Source organism: Sphaerodactylus townsendi, linkage group LG04, assembly GCF_021028975.2.
Source record: "Sphaerodactylus townsendi isolate TG3544 linkage group LG04, MPM_Stown_v2.3, whole genome shotgun sequence".
Lineage (NCBI taxonomy): Eukaryota > Metazoa > Chordata > Lepidosauria > Squamata > Sphaerodactylidae > Sphaerodactylus > Sphaerodactylus townsendi.
In genome coordinates, this window is record NC_059428.1 from 146,134,690 (window position 1) to 146,150,614 (window position 15,925).

The window sequence follows — 15,925 nt, forward strand, 5'->3', positions numbered from 1 at the left end:
TCACAGGAGGTGGTGATGGCCACTAACCTGGATAGCTTTAAAAGGGGCTTGGACAGATTTATGGAGGAGAAGTCGATCTATGGCTACCAATCTTGATCTTCTTTGATCTGAGATTGCAAATGGCTTGACAGACCAGGTGATCGGGAGCAATAGCTGCAGAAGGCCCTTGCTTTCACATCCTACATGTGAGCTCCCAAAGGCACCTGGTGGGCCACTGCGAGTAGCAGAGAGCTGGACTAGATGGACTCTGGTCTGATCCAGCAGGCTTGTTCTTATGTTCTTATGGTAGTTGGAAACGGTTGCTCCTTGACTCTGCTGAGGAAAGATGTTAGGTGTTCTGTTCCACCAAAAAGGCTCTGACTGAAATGTTTAATGTCACAGACTATGCCTCAAATTGTAACCAAACATTGGCACTGGTTTTATGCCTAATAAAGGTTTTGGATTTGGATTTGGATTTGTAACCAAACGAAGAACTGCGAACATATTGATGCATAGAAGTGATGTTTTGTTTACGTATAAAGTCTGTTTCTCTCTCAGTTCAAGCAAAGCTCTCTTATGTTTAATGGTCTCTGAGGTAAAAAGGCTGGTCTTCAGCTAGAAAACTATTCCTGTCGTACAATGGTGCACAAAGCTACATTCTGCTGGTTACTCTGCGAAAAAAGGTGTCCGACCCTGGGGTACTACTGATTTCACAGGCAAGCCATTTTTGTGGGGTAGTTTGCCATTACTTTCGCCGGCTATTCTTTACCCCCTAGCTATGAGCTAGGTACTCATTTACCGACCAAGGAATGGATGGATGGCTGAGTTGACCATGAGCCAGCTGCCAGGATATTTGACTCACAAGGGGCTCGAACTCGAATATCGCAAGAAAGGAAGTGCAAGCACTAAACCACTATGCCACGCGGCTCCTTACTCTGCAAACAGGATTATATAGAAATATACCTGTTGAATTTAAAAAGTGTTGATGGAAAGAGAAAAGGGTTGGAAACGGCAGTGAGAGAGGCAGCTGAGAAGCGATTGGAAGCTGGGCGTGAGGCGGAAGACCTTTGAGAAGAAGTCGTGAAGGAAGCAACCAGTTGAGGACGACTGAGAGGTTGAAGACCACGAGAATCTCCCATCAAAGAGAAGGCAGAAGAAAGAGGATGGACAACCTAGGACAAGACTAGAGCAGAGGTCTACAGTGTGGTTCTGGTGTCATCTGATGTTCTTATCAGGGGAAGGCCTTATCCTCTGTGGCCTGTTGTGGGCCCTTCAGATGGTTGACCACTATGTGAGATGGGGTGCTGGACTAGATGGACTTTCATTGGTCTGATTCAGCTGGGTTCTTCTGATGTTCTTGTCATTGTACCACTCTACTCTGCACTGGTCAGACCTCACCTAGAGTACTGTGTTCTGTTCTGGGCACCGCAATTTAAGAAGGATATTGATGAGCTGGAATGGGTCCAAAGGAGGGCCACCAAAATGGTCAAAGGTCTGGAATCCATGCCCTATGAAGGGAGGCTTAGGGAGCTGGGGATGTTTAGTCTGGAGAAGTGAAGGTTAAGGCGGGACATGATAGCTATGTTTAAATATTTGAAGGGAAGCCATGTTGAAGAGGGAGCAAGCTTGTTTTCTGCTGCCTCAAGAGAGTAGGACCAGGGGTAATGAGTTCAAGGTGCAGGAAGAGATTCCACCTAAACATGAGGAAGAACTTTCTGACAGCAAGGGCTGTTTGACCATGGAATGCACTACCTCGGAGTGTGGTGGAGTCTCCTTCTTTGGAGGTTTTTCATGAGGGGCTGGATGGCCATCTGTCAGGAGTGCTTTGATTGTGTGTTCCTACATTGCAGGGGGTTGGACTTGGTGGCCCTGAAGGATCTCTTCCAACTCTAAGATTCTACGAACTAGGCTAGGGCCAAGAGTTCAGCACCATGGACAGCTGCCTCAGAGACTAGGACACGCAGTAATGGATTCAAGGTGCAGGAAAAGAGATTCCACCTAAACATTAGGAAGAACTTCCGGACTGTCAGGGCTGTTCGACAGTGGAATGCACTTGGAGAACCTTGGAGGGGGGTGGAGTCTCCTTCTTGGGTTTTTTTTTTTTAAAGAGAGGCTGGATGGCCATCTGTCAGGAGTGCTTTGATTGTGTGTTCCTGTATGGCAGGGGGTTGGACTGGGTGGCCCTTGTAGTCTATTCCAGTCTATGGTGCAAGGGCTCAGTCTCTGTGTCCTGTTGCTGGCCCTCATCTGATGTTCTTATCAGGGGAGGGCCTCGTTCTCTGTACCCTCTTGTTAGTCCTCCCAAAAATTGGCCATTGTGTGAGGCAGAATTCTGGACGAGATGGACTTTCACTGGTCTGATCCAGCAGGGCTCTTCTGAGGTTCTTACTGGAGGAAGGCCTCGGCCCCTATGCACTGTGGTTGGCCCTCCATGTGAACTGGTTGCCCACTGGGTGAGACCACTGGTCTGATGCTCCACCCCTGCCCAGAACTGATGTGAGATTCTGCCTTTTGCCCCCCTGAACTTTGCCCCCCTGAACTATGTATAGATGAAAGTTGGCTCCATCTCTGATGTCACTTTGGTCAGCCCTGATGAAAAGGTATTTTATAGATTTGGGATGCCACAACTTTTTATTTCATGGGGCTTTCTGGGGAAGACTTGCCGTAGCAACAGAAAAACACAGCGTGTTATTTTATAACCAGATATTAAGTACACTGTGAGATACTGAATGAACATAAGCATAAGCATAAGCATTTTATTGTCATTGTGCACGCACAACGAAAATGTACAGCAGCATTCCTCGATGCACACAATTTCAGACTCATACCCCATCCTCACTTCCCCCTTCCTCCACCCATCCCTACACAGCCCCAAACACATCAACACGAAGCCGTGGAGTTCAGCATAGCCACAGCTCTAGAGTAGAAGCTGTCTCTAAGCCTCTTTGTCCTAGTTTAGATAGACCTGTATCGTCTGCCGGATGGTAACAGTTCAAAAAGTGAGTGTGCTGGGGTAAGGAGCCCGGGTCTCTCAAGAATATTGCAGGCTTTTTTTTGGAAGCGAGAATTATAGAGTTCTTCCAAGGAGGGGAGAGGGCAGCCGATAATCCTCTGAGCAGTAGTGATCACCCTTTGGAGCGCCTTCCTATCTGCCACTGTGCAACTGGAGAACCATACACAGATGCAGTAGGTTAAGACACTCTCTATAGCACAGCGGTAAAAGGACACCAGGAGTTTTCCATCCAGTTGTTGTTTCCTTAAAAGTCTCAGATAGTACAGTCTTTGTACTAGGTAGTATCTGGCATATATCAAGGCCGATCGTATGGGATTCTATTAGCTTCTTATTTCTCTCTGAATGGGATTTAAGGAAGGAAGGTCTGTTCCCTCCCCTTCCTCTCCCCGCAGATTTTAAATTTTAATAAACTTTGCCCAAGTAGGATTTACGGCGTATCTCGCAAGACATATTTAGAGCGTTTGCCTTGGTAAAGTGATTTGTGGGGGAGGGGAGGGGACGCGGCCTGCCAAAAATAAGACGCTTCTGCGCATCTGCTCTGAACTCCGGCAGGAGCGTTCAAAACAAGACAACTCGGCACGCAACCCTGGAATTATTGATTAACAGTTGGACCTTCTGCCCCTGGGGCTGTCAGAGACAGATTTGGTGGTATGGGAGAAAACATGTAAGGAATCAGTAAGGTCCAGACCAAAAGTAACCGTAAGAGTTCTTTATTTGCTGGCTTTCATGATCGGCTCTACAGACAATGCAGATTCTGACACCCCCCCCCCCCTTTGTCGGACGACCGCTTTTATGGGTCTCTCCTTCCCGCCAAGAACTGGACATCAACAACAACCCATTCCCACAAACCAGAAGCAGTTTCACACAGACAGAAAGCAAGGTTAAGCAAGCGATAACAACTATGCTGGGCAATCAGCCCAACGCGGCAGAGGATTCTCTTCCAACTAAATCACAACCTTACAAAACCTCTGTTAAGAATGTAAGGATGAATCAGGGGGATAGGCAAACTGAGGCCGATGGTGAAAAAAAAAATCTGAGGCTGTCTCAGTTGCAGCAGTGGGCCGGAAAGCTTCCTTTCGCCCAATTTGAAATGGGTTTGGTTGAAAAAGAAAAGGCCGTATTGGCAGAAAGAAGAAATAGAGGCTCTCACCATTCCCGTTGGCTTCCCCCAAAACCGGGAACCAGATTTCACATAGCAAAACAGAGGCCCCTTCTGCACATGCAGAATAATCCACTTCCACAACTGTTTACAAGTGGATTTTGCTATTCCGCACAGTAAAATCCAGCTGCAAAGTGCATTGAAAGTGGATTGAAAGTGCATTATTCTGCATGTGCGGAAGGGGCCAGAGTGGAAATTGAAGGGTTAACCCTCCCCTCTCACTTACTGCAACGACTCCTGGGCAAAACGAGGCAGCGACCTCCATGGTGTCGGTTTGAGCCCTGGCTTCCTCTTTTCCTGCCACCTCCCACTTTTCCTAGCATTATTGTCTTTTCTGGCGATTCTTTGCTTTCTCATTATGCGACCGAAACCAGCCTCATAAATCTGCCTTCATTTCCAACATAACTGCAGTACATACCTCCTGAATTTCCCATGGGTGAGCCCTCATATCAAATGCAAATAATTTCTGGTTTGCTGCCCCTTTTTTAGCTTCTCCGCCCTTCTTTCAGAGACCTGCCGTTGTCTTGCAGGATCTTTGCCAGCCGGCACAATGTTTTGATTCTTGCTCACCCACTCATTTTCTCCAGGGATTTAAGCTACTGGGCACATCTGTTTTTTGGTGCTTATGTCTCCCCGTCTTCAGTGGCAGCATCATTAGCGGAGCGATGCCGCCGCCGTAATTAGTGTGGGATTTGCACGCAGCAACGCATCATTTGGTCGTGGCGAGCCTTCTCTTTAATCTCCGCCGGCCATCTGCTTCGCTTCTTAACTAAAAGCCGTTTCTGGCGGCTTTGGTTCAGAGTGGGGATATTTCAAAACGTCTCTGCGCTCAGTCAAGCGGGAAAGAGCCGCTCCTTTTGGCCATGTTTGTTTCTGAAAACTGCCGCCCTGCGTTTGTGCTGTGCGGGAGTCATAACTCAACTTTCAGTCCCGTGACATTTTGAAAAGGTTGCGGCTGGGTGTCCAATGATCTCCTCCTTCCATTTTCTTTTAAAAGGCAGTACAGCCAATCACATCTCCAGTAACCGATCAGACAAGCCCACCTGGCCCCTTTCACTTTCTAGAAACTCTTGGTGGGCCCCAAGAAAGGTATCCGTGGGAGCCACGGTGCCCTCGGTCACTACGTTGGGGACCCTGGTCTACACTATACAGCAGTGATGGCGAACCTTTTCGAGACCGAGTGCCCAAACTGCAACCCAAAACCCACTTATTTTTCGCAAAGTGCCAACACAGCAATTTAACCCGAATACTGAGGTTTTAGTTTAAAAAAAATAGTTGGCTCTGAGGTGTGCGTTACTCGGGAGTAAGCTTGGTGGTAGTTGTTGGCTTTGCTTTGAAGCAACCATGCAACTCTTCCAACAGGTGAATCACGATCCTAGGAGGGTTTACTTAGAAGCAAGCCACATTGCCAGCAACCAAGCTTGCTCCCAGGTAAAGGATCGTACTTCAGTTCTTCGCATGAAAATCAGTGGAGTTTAACAGCACTTAACAGGGTTACCTATACTGCTTCCCCAAAACTAGGTCTTAGGTTTAATGCTAATAATCAAGCCCAGCGGCCCAGGCCAACCTAGATATGTGTGTTGGGGGGAGGCGATTTCCCCCCCAAATGATGAACTCTATGCGTGCCCACAGAGAGGGCTCTGAGTGCCACCTCTGGCACCCGTGTCATAGGTTCGCCATCACTGACCTACATGATAGCTCAGTACGGTGACAATCCAGGTAGCCTGTATACTATGCAGGCTACCTGGATTGTCACCGTACTGAGCTATCATGTAGGTGTTTTCCAATCCTGTGTTGGGGGCACTGGGAATAAACACCCCAGTTTGCCTTTTGGGAGAACAGCATTATTGAAACCTGATTTCTTTTCCCAAACAGCAGTTCTGTTCGACAGGGACTTTGAGTAATTTACCCTTGGCTATTACAAGGGTTTCGATGGATTCCACCTGCGGTTTGAATCGCATGTCGGGGAAGAAAATGGAAAAGAGGTTGCGGGCTGAAGTTTTGTGGTTTGTGGTTGTGCGAACCGACACCGAGCCCAGATTTTGTCCTAATAATCTAATATACCCCTTTGCAAAGTTGTAATAGATATTAACAGGTCAGCGTAGGAAAGACAGCTCTTGTGGTAGGCGTATTGTTGAAGGCTTCACGGCCGGAATCACCGGAGTGTTGTGGGGCTGAATGGCCGCGTTTCTCTGAAGATGCCAGCCACAGATGCAGGCGAAACATCAGGAGAAAATGCTACTGGAACACGGCCATACAGCCCGGAAACCCCACAACACTCTTGTGGTAGGCTTACCCTTTGCCTGCCCCGTATGCAGTTTGCCGCTGTGCAGAAAACTGAATTATACTGTAGGCCTTTCATTTTTGCAACTCCAAATTCAAAGAGATCGGTCGGGACTCAGAGCTCGGCACCACCCTGGCTCATGAAAGCGGCAATTCTGCATTGTTGGTTTAATTAAAAAGGAAAAAAGATCTCCCATCTTCGTTATCCCAGGGTGGCTGCAGTCTGTAGCGGTCTTCCCGCTGCTCTTGGCTGAGTAGAGTGTTATATGATGTTCAAGTTCTTTGTGTTGGGGCTTATTAGCCAACACACTCGGTGTCTGTGAACAAGGAAGATAACACACGGAGAGAGAGACAGAAAAACAGAGACAGAGAGAATACAACTCGCAACATCTCTTTGCCAAAGGAAGAGTTATGGAAAGACATGTTTTTTTCTCTTTAATGGCGCCTTCCACCACGATGAGTGACATCAGTGCTGCCAGTCTATCAAGGGCCATTGCTTGGATGGGAGACCACCAAGGAAGGCTCTGCAGAGGACGGCAATTGCCAACCATCTCTGCTTCTCCCTTGCCTTGAAAGCCCCTCCTGGGGTCACTGTAAGTTGGAAGCTAATCAGGGTCGCCACTTGGATGGGAGACCACCAAGGAAGGCTGTGCAGGGGAAGGTGACAGCAAACCACCTCTGCTTCTCCCTTGCCTTGAAAGCCCCTTGATGGCTTTCATGGCGTTTGTAACGGCACTCCCAACTCTTCATGAATGAGGCTTTCCCCAGTATTCATGATGAGAGCTAGTGTTGTTATCCACTGCCAGGGGTAACTAGAAAGTGATTTCAGAGTGATTTCAGCTTTGTCAGCAATGAGCGATAGTGATTTCAGAGTGATTTCAGCTTTGGCAGCAGTGAGTGTTCTGAAGGCAGGCTGCCTTCAGAACAGAGGTTCTTTATTGTGATTTCAAGCTCTTTCCAGGCCAGACTGCCCAGTACAGAACAAAACACAGCCCTTTTAATACAGTTTTTCACCCAATCAGAGGAGGAAGGGGGCAGTCCCCTGCCACATAATATAGACAATCTAAAACAAGGAGGAGGAAGACAGTCTTTTGTTATTGCTGATGGGATTAAGTCCCAGAAGAAAAGGCTGCCAATGAATATGGAGATCCTAGAAGTGGAAAATTCAATAGTCCAATGGGTCTTGAGATCCTCTTCAGTGAAAATTCAAATAGTAGGGTGATGTCCTCCAAACGGCCAAGGCACACCTTGTAAGTCCAAAAGGTCTTTTGTTGTTGTTGACAAACTTATCAGATTGTAAGGAGGAGTTGTCCTTACTTTGCATTTTCTGATCGACTTCCTTGTTACCTAACTAAAATAAAACTACTAAAATCCTAAGAGGCTTCTTCTATTAATACAATAAAGTAAGAAGAATATTTCTAATTCATTTCTCTTCTTGTCTATCACTTAAAGTAACTCTATAGAATCACTTAACCTTATAACAAAGAACCTCCAATACAGTACAAGCCCATATAAACATATAAGCAAGAGTATCCTAAATTAACAGTAACAAAACCTTAAATCAACTGGAGAACCTAGCTAAAGTATAATCCTAAACATTTGGCAAATAATAAATCCAACACTGAGGGGCTTATATTAAACCTTAAAAGGGACAAAGGCAAGAAGGAAACCATGTGAAATATCAGCACATTTGTATATACATGTTCTTTCCAGGACTTGTGGGGGCTTTTGGACAACACTGGTCTCTTTGCTCTGATCCTTAGCCAGTGTAGTTCGGTGGCAGGCTCAGGAAAATATTTTTCCTATTTTCCTGGCGGTAACAGTGTGGTACGGCGGATGGTGTCGTTCTAATATCTGGGAGACCGAGGTTCCAATCCCCACTAGGCAATCCTAGGCCAGTCACTTTCTTTCTTTTTGAATTTTAAAAAGTTCTCTATTTAGTGTTAAACATAATACATATAAATTGGGCCCTTTCATGACATACAGTGAAAACTGTAATAAGCCAAGGAAGAAAACAATATGTACATGAAGTTAAAACACTATCTAATTTCTAATTGCTCTTATTAAGAGCTTGTTATAGAGCTCTTGTTATTTTGATATCGACACCCATAATCTAGGGCAGTGATGGCGAACCTACGGCACGCACACACAGAGTTCGTCATGTGGGGGGTGGAAAATCACTCCCCCCCACACACACACATCTAGGCTGGCCTGGGCCACTGAGCACAACGTGCGGGCACCAAAGTGAGCAGGGAGGACTCGGCTGGCGGGCCTGGTGCTTGGTGCCTGTGCTCCAGGTGGCTGTTGCCTGAATGGGGGGGGGGGGGGCGCAGAGGAGGCAGAGATGCTAGAGAGGCACAGAGTGGTGCGCGTGGGACTTGCTGGAGGCTAGAGCAGGCTGGCCCCTGCTCGAGCGGGTGGCGCGCAGAAAGAGGGAGCCAACCGGTTTCTTCTAAACTAAAACCTCAGCATTCAGGTTAAATTGGCACTTTGCAATAAATAAGTGGGGTTTGGGTTGCAATTTGGGCACTCGGTCTCAAATAGGTTCGCCATCACTGATCTAGGGTGTCCCTCTCAAATTTTTTTAACATCATATAAAGTATGAGGACTACTTTTCCTTTTAGGTTTTGATATCCCAGTTCTCAGATTTATTTAGAAGAAAAGGAAATAATAGCTTCCATTCCAATATCATTCCTTTATAACAGGGGTCTTCAAACTATGGCCCTCCAGATGTTCATAGACTACAATTCCCATAAGCCCTACCACTTGGCCATGCTGGCAGGGGGTGATGGGAATTGTAGTCCATGAACATCTGGAGGGCCATAGTTTGAAGACCCCTGCTTTATAAATACAAGATTTGGCCCGTCACTTTCTGTCAGCCTAACCTTCTTTGCAGGGTTGTTGTCAGGATGAAGCAGAGGAGAACAGAACGATAGCCGCTTGGGGGCCCCAGTTGGGCACCGATGAGTTACATAAACAAAACGCTGGCGTGGCTCTGAGCGGGTGGCTTCCATCCAAGGGTAGCCACTCTGCAGTCGCATGGCTGCCCCGACTTACAGGAAGCAGAATCGCACCACTTCTCAGCGCTGTCTCTCCAGAAAACAAACCTCATCCGATCTTGACAAGACCCGTTCCGAGCTTGTTTCTCTCCTCACACCTGGCAGCGGAGCAGATGTTTGCCAGCGGCAAGCTCCCTTCCCTCTCCTTGGGACCGCCGGAGTACTGATTCTGTCCGATTCCGTGATGCGTCTCCGTAGGCCCCCCTCCCTGCCGCCTCTTTGTCAAGCATAAAGTTGGAAGCTCCAAAGAAAAGCACTCCTCTGCTTTTCCGGGCTGGAGGCCGGAAGTCCTTTCCCGGCAAGGTTTAAAACTCACTGTGGAATATGTTCAAAGGTTGACTTGCAAGAAAGAGCGTGCTTTAAACGACCCCTGCTAAATTAACCTGTCTCAAAATAAAGTTCTGACAACGTTACCGATGCAGGTGGATCTGTCCGTATGAAAATGTTCTTTATATACTTCATTTGTATCACATCTTGGTGCCTGTTGGGGACACAAAGCCCACCCCTCCTCCGTTTCATCCTCACAACAACCCTGTGGGGTAGGCTAGACAGGGAGTGGGTGGCTGGCCCATAGTCGCTTAGAGAGCTTCCGTGACAGAGTGGCACTAAAATAAACAAACAAGAAACCCTTCCGGCATCCATATTTCGTGGTCTGTTGACTAGTTCCATTGGCTTATTCCTTTCGTTCTGTGCCACCTTTCTACCCTGCAAGCGTCCACAGTGCAGTCGGGATCCAAAGTGGCATCTCCGAGATCCTCGTCCAGATCACTAACCACTGCACAACACTGTTTCACGGGATGAGTTGAAGAAGAAGAAGAAGAAGAAGAGTTTGGATTTATATCCCCCCATTTTCTCCTGCAGGAGACTCAAAGGGGCTTACAATCTCCTTGCCCTTCCCCCCTCACAACAAACACCCTGTGAGGTAGGTGGGGCTGAGAGAGCTCCGAGAAGCTGTGACCAGCCCAAGGTCACCCAGCTGGCATGCGTGGGAGTGCACAGGCTAATCTGAATTCCCCAGATAAGCCTCCACAGCTCAGGCTGCAGAGCTGGGAATCAAACCCGGTTCCTCCAGATTAGATACACGAGCTCTTAACCTCCTACGCCACTGCGTAGGAGGCAAGCCCACTATGTTGGGAGTGTGTGAATAGGGCATAATTATGGACTGTGTTTGGGGGTAGATACCAGAACTCTGTGTCTAAACTGCGCACCCCCCTAAACCTAAAACTGGGGATTACGCTTCGCAGCGAATACGAAGCGTGAGCCGGAAAATATTAACCGCAGAAAAGCGACTTTGTGATTATTGCAGCCTCTTCAAATTTGTCCTAACCCTTCCCCCCCTGCCTTTCTCTGAGCTGATCTCTTTGTAATTTTTTAGCATTAACAGAGTTAATATTGACTGTGCCGGCTTTATGAACCTTTTAAGGTGGGTTTTCGGGGAATCCTATTACGGGGGCTTTGCGAGACAAGTGTCAATAAACGGGCTAATGTTGAAAGGCCTGCGTGTCTCTCTCTGCGATGGAGCTGTAGCGGAAATTGACCTTCCTAAAATATGAACCGCCCCTAGCTTGTTCTACCTTCTCCTGCTACCAAATCACATCTTTTCGAGTGGGAATTCATCCCCCCCCCCCCCCCGCAATGGTGGATTTATAGATCTAAACCTGTGGACCCCGGTGGAAACCTATGATGGAATGTATCTATTAAAAAAATGAGCTGATGATTGTTTTGAAGGTTCAGGGACTTTTAACATTAAGAACTACCGTGTTTCCCCGAAAATAAGACAGTGTCTTATATTAATTTTTGCTCCCAAAGATGCGCTCTGTCTTATTTTCAGGGGATGTCTTATTTTTCTGTGTTCTGCTCGTCGGGCATGCTTCCAAACAAAAACTATGCTACGTCTTACTTTCGGGGGATGCCTTATATTTCGCACTTCAGCAAAACCTCTACTACGTCTTATTTTCAGGGGATGTCCTATATTCGGGGAAACAGGGTATAATCTGTCCCACAGAAAGATGATGGCCATTGTATGTTCGGCCTAGTGTACACCACCCAGAGCCCTTCGGGGGTGGACGGTTTATAAATTTAATATATAAAAATAAATAAATAAATAAATAAATAAATAGTTCAGTCAGTGGAGGTACAGCGGCTGAGAAAATGGTGTGCTTCCACATTAGAATATAGTCCCAAATGAATATGAGAACTGTTCATTTTTACGTGCTGCCTTTGTCGAAATCATGATTTTGTGCGTTGTTGATCACGGTACTTTGGTGCAAGAGCATTTATATTGAAATACATTTTTACTTTGAAACAAATGGGAGAGCAGGGCCAGGTAGGCTCTAGGACCGAGGTGGAGCATTCTGCAACACAGAAGATCCAGCACGCTTTGTTCTACGGTGGAAGAATATACAATCTATTACAGTGATGGCGAACCTATGGCACGGGTGCCAGAGGTGGCCCTCGGAGCCCTCTCTGTGGGCATGCGCACACAGAGTTCGTCATTTGGGGGGCAGAAAATCACCCCCCCACACACACACACATCTAGGCTGGCCTGGGCCACTGGCAGGCACAACGCGGCTGGGCACCATGCAGTGGGAGCAGGGGAGGACTCTGGCTGGCGTGCCCTGGTGCCTGTGTCTGCGTAGGTGGCTGCTGCCAGATTTGGGGGGGTGGGGGCGCAGAGGAGGCAGAGATGCTAGAGAGGCACAGAGCGGTGAGCACGGGGCTTGCTGGAGGCTAGAGCAGGCTGGCCCCTGCTCGAGCGGGTGGGGCGGAGGAAGAGGGAGCCAAGCGTTTTTTTCTAAACTAAAACCTCAGCATTCAGGTTAAATTGCCGGGTTGGCCCTTTGCGATAAATAAGTGGGGTTTGGGCTGCAATTTGGGCACTCGGTCTCTAATAGGTTCGCCATCACTGATCTAGGGTGTCCCTCTCAATTTTTTTAACATCATATAAAGTATGCGGACTACTTTTCCTTTTAGGTTTCAATATCCCAGTTCTCAGATTTATTTAGAAGAAAAGGAAATAATAGCTTCCATTCCAATATCATTCCTTTATAAATACAAGATTTGGCCCGTCACTGTCTGTCAGCCTAACCTTCTTTGCAGGGTTGTTGTAAGGGTGAAGCAGAGGAGAACAGAACGATAGCCACTTTTATCATCTGTGTGTGGAACAGAGCATAATAGAAAAAAGTATGATATTTATCAGTTTATAAGTCATGATTACTTTATTTTGATTTTTACCCAGCCTTACTTCAGCCCAAGGCTGGGTTCAAGGTACAACACAACCCATCAGTACAGTATTGACAGATCATAAAGACAGTTAAGATCGTAGAATAAAATGATTAAAATACACAGTGAGGTCTGAGAGAACTGTGGCTAGCCCAAGATCACCCAGCAGTTTTTACGTGGAGGAGCGGGGGATCGAACCCGGTTCTCCAGATTGGAGCCGGTTTGCCACAGCCTACCTTGGCTGTGAGAGTTTGGAGAGAACTGTGACTGGCTTGAGGTTACCCAACAGGCGTCCTGTGGAGGAGTGCGGAATCGAACCCGGTTCTCCAGATTAGACTCTACTGCTCCTAAGAACTACGCCACGCCGTCTTTCTCCGCCCGCCCTCCCAACCATGAATTTTTCATCTGTGACCTTTCGACGTGTTCCTATTAACCTTGGACACGTGGCGCTCCTCCTAATTCCCCGTTCCCTTTCCCTGCCCTCAAGCGACTTTGACAGGCTCGTGTTTCCGCACAATCCAGGACAATGTAAACCTTTGATACCTCTGGCTCGATTTCCCCGTCGCCGTGTGTTTTCGTCGAGCGCACAATGCGAGCAGGCAGCCCCGACGAGAATGTTCATAATTTTGCATTATGTTTTTTAATTAAAGGAAGACTCGAGCGCGCCGCAGCTACGCTGTTTCACTGCAGCGCCCGGAGGGGGTTTGAAACAAGACGTGTGGCTGCTTCCTCCTGCCTTCCTCTGTTAAACCGATCCCCTCTCTTCCATACTAATGAAGTTCGATTTCGGCATGGCTTCAAAACCGGATGGCGACATGCACGCTGGCGTGCCGAGGGGGGGTTGACAGGCTCAGTTTCCCTCGGTAGGCCTCGCCCCTGCGATGGCGGTAGCCCCTTTTTGTGTCAGGCGTGAATTATACATGCTGTAGCCCATGCGGATTTAATAAAAATCACTATCTCTCTTCCCTGTCCATCCCCCCCCCCCACTTTAAGACAGTTGCTAGCTTGCCCTCTTACCGCATATGCATAATTGGTTTAATACCGGCACGCTGGCTCTTTCCAAAGTCATCGGGCTCAATTTGCAGATGTGTCGGGCGTCAGGTTGCGCTGGCAAATCGGTTAGTCAGTCTGGTTGACTGTCAGAGCGTCAGTGCCAACGTGGGAAGAGATTCTCCCATGTGCTTCCCACTGGGAACTAAAAATATGGCTGACAAGACACACATACACACACACTCCCACATACACAACCAGTACAAATGGTCTCTCTTAAATCACTAGGCTAGAAGCTGATTAGAAGTGGCCCACAAACTGAACATGAGTCAGCAGTGTGATGCAGCGGCCAAGAAAGCCAATGCGATTCTGGGCTTTATGAATAGAAGTATAGTATCAAGTTCAAGAGATCTGATTGTACCTTTCTGGTCTGCATTGGTTAGACCTCACCTGGAATATGTTGTACAGTTCTGGGCACCGCAATTCAAGAAGTATGTTGACAAGCTGGAACAAGTCCAGAGGAGGGCAACCAAAATGGTCAAAGGTCTGGAATCCATGCCCTACGAGGAGAGACTTAGGGAGCTGGGGATGTTTAGTTTGGTGAAGAGAAGGTTAAGAGGTGACCTGATAGCCATGTTTAGATATTTGAAGGGAGGTCATGTTGGTGAGGGAGCAAGCTTGTTTTCTGCTTCTCCAGAGACAAGGACCAGGAGTGATGGGTTCAAGGTGAAGGAAAAGAGATTCCACCTAAACATCAGGAAAAGCTTCCTGACAGTACGGGTTGTTTGTAGTGGAATTCACTGCCTTGGAGTGGGGTGGAGTTTTTAAAGAGAGTGTGAATGGCCATCTGTCAAGAGTTAGCTTTGATTGCGTGTTCCTGCATGGCAGGGGGTTGGACTTGATGGCCCTTGGGGTCTCTTCCAACTCTATGATTCTATGATTCTCCCTTTGCATCAAAAACAGCCCAAGATATTCTCTAACGCAAATGAGAGACCTGCGATTCCTCTATTCATGCTGAGAAGGCTTTTAAGAGTGTTGATTTCGCATCAACTTCCACTTCCACTCTGAAGAACCAGCCAATGTCGTACTTCGCCAAAGGTTGCGGAGCAGGGAAATCAATTAAGCACTCAACTCTGTCCCTTGCCCCCCCCCCCAAATCATTCTCTCTGTCTTCCACCCTGGGGGGGGGTTCCGTAAACAGAACCAAGCATAGCACAGCTCATTGGGAGAATCGACCGAACAAGGACCAAAATAAGACAGTCGGAACCATGAATGTTTGAGCGTGCCCATTCCAGTGGTTTTCCATTAGGGATCAAAAATAGCTTTGGAGGGACAGTCCAGTAAGTAGGCAGAACTTCCCTCTATGTCTGTGGTGGCAAACCTTTGGCACTCCAGATGTTATGGACTACAATTCCCATCAGCCCCTGCCAGCATGGCCAATTGGGTACGATCAATACACAGTCGTTACTTGTGCATAAAAGAACTCCCCACAGGTGGCCATTTTTATTGTGTATATTTATTTCCAGAGTGGCAGCTGCGTGATCGGCTGCAGTCAAAATCCACAGGGGTCCGGTGGCATCTAGAAAGTCCTTGACATGGTATCATGGTGGCCCCACAGATATGTTTCACGCGGGCGCTCGCTTTCATCTCGCCCAGAGCAAGGAGACAAATGTATTGTCGATGGCTTTCATGGCCGGATTCAATGGGTTCTGGTGGGTTTTTCGGGCTGTGTGGCCGTGGTCTGATGGATCTTGTTCCTAACGTTTCGCCTGCATCTGTGGCTGGCATCTTCAGAGGTGAATCACAGAGGGAAGTCTGTTACACCCTAAATGTTAGGAACAAGATCTACCAGACCACGGCCACACAGTCTGGAAAACCCACAACAACCAGTTGAATCTGGCTGTGAAAGCCTTCGACAACTATCAGTAATGTATCACAGAGGGAAGTCTGTTACACACTGTGTCCTGTTACACACTGTGTCTGTTGCAGTGTGTAACTGTGTCTGTTACACACAGTGTGTAACAGACTTCCCTCTGTGATACACCTCTGAAGATGCCAGCCACAGATGCAGGCGAAACGTTAGGAACAAGATCCACCAGACCACGGCCACGCAGCCTGGAAAACCCACCAGAACTAAAGAGACAGAGTTCACCTCCCAGGGCAGCCATTTTGTGAGGGTGCTCGTTATGACGGACTTATGGGAAATGCCATCAAAGGGTT

At 47.7% G+C, this 15,925-nt stretch overlaps 1 protein-coding gene and 1 long non-coding RNA gene across 2 annotated transcripts in view; one reads left to right on the plus strand and one right to left on the minus strand.

Annotated features, from left to right (window-relative positions):
• LOC125430561 (mitotic spindle assembly checkpoint protein MAD1-like) overlaps positions 1–15,925 on the plus strand; it is a 283,288-nt gene that overhangs the window by 19,169 nt on the left and 248,194 nt on the right. The window lies entirely within an intron of this gene.
• LOC125430565 lies at positions 711–10,415 on the minus strand. Its single transcript, XR_007244190.1, has 3 exons — positions 10,406–10,415; positions 4,456–4,461; positions 711–853 (listed from the first exon to the last, which is right to left on the minus strand). It is a non-coding gene; the product is annotated as an uncharacterized LOC125430565 (long non-coding RNA).